This window comes from Capsicum annuum, chromosome 5 (assembly GCF_002878395.1).
Source record: "Capsicum annuum cultivar UCD-10X-F1 chromosome 5, UCD10Xv1.1, whole genome shotgun sequence".
Lineage (NCBI taxonomy): Eukaryota > Viridiplantae > Streptophyta > Magnoliopsida > Solanales > Solanaceae > Capsicum > Capsicum annuum.
In genome coordinates this window covers 213,970,581-213,978,487 of record NC_061115.1, presented here as the reverse complement: position 1 = coordinate 213,978,487, position 7,907 = coordinate 213,970,581, and the positions used below count along the sequence as shown (strand labels likewise).

The 7,907-nt window shown below is 30.3% G+C and overlaps 1 long non-coding RNA gene across 1 annotated transcript in view; it reads right to left on the bottom strand.

Moving 5' to 3' along the window:
* Positions 1 to 6,604: 6,604 nt before the first annotated feature.
* The window catches only part of LOC124898778, a 1,878-nt gene continuing 575 nt past the window's right edge, over positions 6,605 to 7,907 (bottom strand). The window contains exons 2-3 of the long non-coding RNA XR_007055554.1: positions 7,546 to 7,816; positions 6,605 to 6,788 (exon numbers count right to left, since the gene is read on the bottom strand). This is a non-coding gene — a long non-coding RNA (uncharacterized LOC124898778). The remainder of the gene's footprint in view (positions 6,789 to 7,545; positions 7,817 to 7,907) is intronic.

Genomic DNA, 7,907 nt, shown 5'->3' with positions numbered 1-7,907 from the left:
CAACCAAATACCAAGATTGAAGTAGTTAAGTAGGCATGTTTTAAGTAACTCATAATAACTAATTAGAAGTGATGCTATAAAAATACTTATGAAATTTTTTTTATGTAGACTTCATATAAGATGTCAACTTAATTCAAAATATCACGAGGTAATTGATTATTTTATATCTATTTTATCTTCTTTTATTAAATATTATTATTTTTTTAACATTTAGATGACTTATAATAATTAATTAGGGGTGATATATAAAAATTAAAATTGAAGGTCATAAACGTGTGTTTTATCTTTTTATTAAATATTATTATTCTTTTAATACTTAAATATCATGTAATAATTAATTAAGGATGATATAGTAAAATTATGAAGCAAGCAAGCAGGTGATAATTATTTTGAGAAAATTTTAATTTCAGAATCGCCACTTAATTTTGAAAAGGAATTAAGAAACCTTTATAAAGTTACTTTAAATAATCCAAAACAGAAAAATCATTTAAAATTAAAAGATTCTGAGCAAGCGGTTCCAATTAACATTTTAGAAAAATTTTTAAGGCATCTCAAACGTCTGCTAACTTGCGGTTATTCAGAATGTTTGAAGATATTTTTTAACTAACTTCAATAAGATTGATTTGTTGAAAAGTGATTGATTTTTAAAAAATCATTTGTGTAAAACAAATTTATACGATTTAGTAGAGATTTTAACTAAGTTTAAATAAACGAAAAACAAATACGCACATAAAAGAGAGAAAGTAAAAGACTAAGGTCATTGGGCATATCATACCATACTATATAAAATCATGATCAACCACCATCCAAACAAACACTAAATTGCTCCACATTGAGCTATTTATAGAAAACAACCTAAGGTGAAATTCTCGGAGCCCAACCGATGTGGGAAAATTTGGAACGGGGTAATCTCGGAATTTGCCAATTGGGATATTTTTGAATTTTTTGGACGGGGACAAGTTTTTGCCTCATCTTTTACCAGATTTAGATTTTTGATTTTTTGAGAGATTCCATTAAACTCAACCAATAGGAAATTAGGAAGAAGAAATTCTTCCTATAACTAACCAAATTCACCCATGTATCTACGAACTTGTACTGAACTAACTCAGCAGTACAAAATTTGTACATTAGAAAGCCAACTCGGCACCTTTCTAAAAGCTTTGACACCTTTATTTGTGAATCCGTGTGGGTCAGGGTCGGGTCGGGTCGGGTCGGTTTCGATTTTGGGACCGTTAGTCGATGGGTCGCTGGGTTCAAGTCATTGGGTCGATGGAATCGGGGTCGTTGTTGGTTGTCGGTGTATATGTTGTTATTGATTGTCCGTGTTGCTGCTGCTTGTTAATGGGTAAAACATAAGAGGATTGGGTCGGGTCATTAGAGTTGAAACCGGGCCTTGGTTGATTGGGTCAAGGGACTGGGGTGTTTGTTTGCTGAATTTAAAAGGAGAGAAAAAAGGAAAAATTTCAAAAATAGCAACTATAGAGTCGTAATTGTAACTTTTGTAGCAACAGTTTCAAAATTACAAAAATAGCAATATGTATTTTGTATTTCAGTAAACTGTTGCTATTTAAATACGTATACAATCAAAGATTTCCTTCCAAATTTAATGCTAATCTGTTTGAGTTAAATAAGGGAAAAAAACTGTTCCTTAATTTATGGCACGTGTTCCTTAATTTATGACACATTTAATTTTACAGATTCTTTTACCTTATAAAGCTCTTTTTTTACCACAACCATTAAATTACAACTACTAAATGAAATTTAAAAAATGTTTTCCATAATCAGCAACTCAAATCAAATTCAAAATACAGATTCAAATTCAAAAACGTTTTTCTTCATGTTATTTTTTTTGCTGATTGACTAAAATTTTGAAGAAAATATTAAAAATACAATGGTCCAATTACAAGTATTGAACAACTAACTCTATTCTATTTGTGGTTTTCATAAAATTAAAGTGCGAAATTGCTGAAAAACTTGTAACAAACTGTCGCGCGATTCAAAAATTTGAAATCTTATACGAATATTATCAATTCTCATAAAAAATGGTTTAAGCGATTTTTTTTTCAATTTCAAATTTGTTCTTGTTGTTCTGTTATTTGAAAGTTGAGATGCAATTTTTATACGTTAAATTTGAATTTTAGTTTAGGATAACTAGTGTTCGACTAAAATTATTTTTTGTTTGTATTGGTTTTGTAGCTTTGTATATACGAATTAATTGTTGTATATAGCACGCATTTAAGATTTAAACAAACTTGATTCTATTTGTGTGTTTCATAAAATAAAATTACAAAATTACTGAAAAACTTATAACAAAATTGCATAACAGTCGCGGAATTAAAAAATCTGAGATCGTATATGAATTTTATCAGTTCTAAAAGAAATGATTTGATCGAAATTCTTTTTTTAAAATTCAAAGTTATCTGTGTTGTTATGTAATGTGAAAATTGAGATACAATTGTTATACATTAAATTTGAATTTTAGTCGATAATAACTAGTATTCGAATAAAAGATTTCTTTTCGTTGGAATTCATTTTTCAGTTTTGTATATACAAATTAGTTGTTGTATATAGTACGAATTTGATATTTAATTTTATTTTTACTGTTTTTTTGTGTTCTGGAGATTGACAGTGGAAAGCATACCTGTTCTTGTTAAACACTTTTGTAGATGGACATATAAACAACATTATGAAGATTACATATGTTTCCAGCTATTTGTATTTATAATATACATATGCAGTACATTTATATATTTACTGGCAGTTTCATATGTTTCCAGTTGTATGTATTTATAATATACATATGCAGTACGTTTATGTGTTCACTAACAGTTTCATATGTGTAACACCCCGTATTCAAGTACGTGTATTGGCGTATTCAAGTACATGTATTGGTCTTATTTATATAGAATTAGTTTTTTTATTTTATTTATACTGGAATTTGCCCGTCGATGGTTCCATGCGAAGGTTATTGAATAAGATTTCCAACGATATAAAGATTTCCAAAAACGGATAGGTTTCGGATATAATCGAGCACGTTCGAAACTATAAAATGGTGGCCGGGATATTTGGGAATAGTAAATGTGCAGGAAAATTTCCTGCACACAAACTACTGAGGCCAGCCGAATTTTTGGGTCAACTTCAAACGATCATAAATCCCTTAATATAATGAACTAGGAGAGCTGCGACCTATGAAAAGAATTGAGTCTTCAAACGATCATAACTCCTTGTATAGGACGAACTGGGTGGCCTACTTTATATGAAATGAAAGCCCTTTGAATTAACCTTCCAACAATACCAATTTCACCCAAATCCGATATTGGAGCAAAGAGTTACGGTCGATCTACTTTAGCTCATCAAAACAGTCCACCAAAGGACAGATTTGACATTATTTAAATTTTAAAGGCATTTTGGTCATTTCCTATTATATTATGGACGGAAATATGTGTATATATACATGTATATGAGTTCAAAAACTCATTTTCATCATCAATCATTGAGGAAGAACAAACCCTAGCCAAATTTGACCTTTAAATTACTTTTGATTCAACCGTAGAGATTCCAAAGTAATCCGATAACTGCGTTTGTCATCTCGAGAGCTTCGAACGGCACCTATTATTTGTGCAAACAGGATTGCATAATCAAGAGGTGAATTCTAAGGTATGAATATTGTTTGCCTTTGTTCTTTTCCATATGTATCTGTGTGATAGAGGATTATATGTATTGGTTGTTATTGAAAGGTGATGGAAATAGGGTTATGGACTATTTTGCATGGTTTGATTGTATTGAATTGTGGAAGGTGGATATGGTAATTGAGCTATGGAAGGTGGATATGGTAATTGAGTTATGGAAGGTGGATATGGTGATATACTATTGAATTGATGATTATTTATGTCTATGGCTCAATTTGGTTTAATGGATTGGTTGGAAGGATAAATGAATCCAAACTTGATATTGGAGAATGTTGTATGAATATGCATGACATGTGAATGTAATTGGAGTATAAGAGGGTTAAAGTGACACCCTTTATGGTGTAATTAAGGCTTACTACTTAACCACTAGTTTGGTGAATTCAAATAATTGAATTATGACGTTTGGTTGCTAATACTAGATTGCTATATATGTTCATTGTAGATAAGTAATCCTAAAAGACGGGAAGTCCATTTGGGACTAGTATTGAAGGTTGACAGTCAGGTATGTAAAGCATACTCTATACCATATCTTTGGCATGAAAGTGAACAATTGTTTTATTAAGAAAGTTTCTAAAGTTATTCAGTAACATGTGATCCATAATGATTTTGTATGATGTCCTACGTTACCAATGAACTTGTTTCCACCCTACAAAATGTCAAGACATTCCAATACCTACTTGTTTTCCAAATATTACATGTTTATTGCACTAATGAATGTCAGAAGGTATCCAGTTACTCAAACAAGATCCATGTGCTATTAATGACTCCAAAACGTTTCATTGATATACCAATAAGTTCCTATTTCATTGTTATGGCATTGATGACTCCAAAACACTTCATTGATGTGCCAATGAGTTCTTACTTCATTGTTATTGCATTGATGGTCTATTTATATGTCTCTTATTGTTGTATCATTGTTTCAAAGTATCAAAAATGCGGTGGCAACCGAAATAACAATCTCAAAGATTAATTGAACTAAGTGATGAAAGTTCTCTCTTATCGGGTGGTATCCCAGGGGCATAAGCCTATCATGGGCCGATCCTAGTTGATATGTACTGGAGGCAGCCTAATGGTCACAGTACAGTACAGTAATGATTACAAAGATGATAAGAACGAAGGTAAAGTGATTGAATAAATACAATGTACAGGTTGTCACAAGTTCTAGTAAGTGTGGTCCACTCCTATTACGATTTATTCACTTGTTTCTGATTTATATTAAGCTCCTATATCATATGTGACTATCTACAGCTTTACATACTCAGTATATATTTCGTACTGACGTCCCCCACAGGGGACCTGCATTTCATGCTGTAGGCACAGGTACCTTAGCTCATACACCGCACAAGTAGGAGTCAGGATATCCAGCTGCTTTTGGTGAGCTCCAGTTTACTTCGAGGCTTTCCGTGTCATATCCAGTCACTTTTGGTATTGTATAGAAGTTAGTTATATGGCGGGGTATGTCCCAACCTTAGTTAAACTCTGTGTATTGTCTAGAGGCTTTGTAGACCTAATGTACAGTCAAGGTGGTGTTTGTTAATAGACGTGATGGCTCCAACGGCCAAGTATTATATATATATATGTGTGTGTGTGTGTGTGCTCGAGCTTATACAGGTGATTATTTCCTTTTATATGCGACATGATGCTGTCCGAATTTCGGGTTGTCATAGAGGTATGCATGGGAAGTATAAGGTTATGAGCTGGTTCTCCCGGGCCTCCTCGGTTACGGGTGCCAGCCCGCCCCAATAGGATTTGAGGCATGACAATATGTTTCCAGCTGTATGTATTTATAATATACATATGCATTATTTTATGTGTAAAAATCATGTATCTTATATGTATTTTTTCAATATGCAGGACATATATTTTCATTGGCATATGGTGTACTAGATTCTGAAAATGATGTATCTTGCACTTGGTTCTTTAAAAATCTGAAGGAAGCATATGGTGAAAGAAAATATATGTGCGTAGTTTTCGATCGTAATTAATGCAAGTATCATAGAAGTTGTTGCTGATGTGTACAATAATGTACCACATTATGTATGTATGTGGCGTCTATGTGGTAATGTGAAAAAAAATTTAGAAAGTCACATGATGCATTGTTCGTGGTAAATCAGGAAGAGATATGTTCGAAAAGAAGAATAAAAATTGTTGTAGTTCATGTGGGTTTAAAGGTCACAATATGCGTTCATGTAGGAAATACAACAAATGATAAGTTGGATGATGTTTTTAGTCAAAATACAATTGCTGAATTTTTTCATTAAGAATTATGTCATTCTAAATTTTGAACTTGTTAATTTGTTATAGTTCAAATGTTGCAATTATTTTACAGAGTTTGATTAATTTAATTTATATATATATATAGAGAGAGACGTATTTTAAAAAATATATATTTACATTAGACGTAAATACAAATGCAAACTGGAATGAACAGATGTATTAATCATAAATATGTATATTTCAAAATTACAAATGCATATCAGGAAAAATATACTTTCAGACTTGTAAAAAGTAAGTATGTGTTATTAAAAATACATATGTACACTAGAATGAACATGTGTATTATTCATAAATACATATGGCTCATAAATTTATATGAACTTCTGCATAAGAATACAATAACTATGTATAGTTCAAAAATATATGTGCAAATCTATAAAAATACATATGTGTATATAATCATAACTGGAAAATACATATGCATTAGAAATAAATACATATGCAAAACTGGATAGAAGAAAAGTTCATAAAGACAATTACTAACATTTACATAAACTAACCATGAAAATTTTGGAGTTTAAAAGATTAAACATCAACAAACTTAATATAACAGTAAAGAAACATTAACATATCATTTTTGAACATTAAAGTAACATATGAAACATAAGAAATATTCAAAAAATTGTTTATCCACCTAATGTTAACTGTTGTAAACTTCAACAAAATAAAATACACATCAAATATCATGCACTTCAGTGTCTTCTGTTATCCCAATTTCTCGAGGATGCCTCGTTGGTGCTTCATCACCACTTTGTGCCTTCGCTTCTTCTTTCCTCGAACCATAATCCCACAAAAGTGAAGCATATCTTATGCGAATAAGATCTGTATCATGTATAACATTTACATGTCAAAACAGTGATGCTTATGTATTTACAATATACATATTATATTTACATTGAAACATATACATATACATACATTGTCATCTACTTTTTATAAACAAATACAACTGAACAAAAAATATAAATATTAGCAGTACAAATAAGAAAATACATATGTAAAAGGTAACAAATACATTTCATATGATTCCAAGCAAACAAATTACATATGTATTTTATTTATACATAATTTGTCAAAAAAATCATACTTATCAATAAAAAAGAAGAACATATCATAGTCAAATACATATCTTATCAGTAAACAAAATAAATACATATCTAACCTGTACCATGTATAATATTTACATATCAAAATAGTGGTACTTATGCATTTACAATATACATATTATATTTAGATTGAAACATATGCATATGTATTTTATGAATACATGAATGGTCCAAATTTAACTTACAAATAAAATATACAACTGAACATCAATTACAAACCTTATCAGTAACAAATATAAATATCTTACACATACCGTAAATACAAAATACATATCTAAAATATATTATACATAACAAAATATAATTATTATCAGTAACAAAACTATATACAAACTAAAATCTTAGATATAACAGATGGATATCAACACATTAGCAACAAAACTAAAAAATAAACACTTTATAAAATGTTTATATAAAATACATATATGAACATGTTGTCCAGAAACTATAAAATTTTATACATATCAAAATACCTCCTCCACTTTCTCTTCTTTAGATTTAAAATCAGATGAAACAGGACTTGCAATTTTACTAGATTCTGCTTTTTCATCTGACTTTCTTTTTTTCATCGATTTTTAAATTTTTGTGGATTTGGGGGATGAAGATTTTGCCAGTACTTTCTATTTCAGGATTTCCACAGTCTTTACGGGATCGTTACGCTGCTTTGATCTCAACTCTTCAATGCTAACACCTTCCTTCAACTGAACTACTACGATTTTCATGTTCTGCCATTATAGTGGAACTCTAAAAATTTCAACACACAAAAATTAAACAAAAATAAAAAAATTCAAAAAATCACCACACAGAAGAATGTGGAAAAAGAATTCCCCAATAA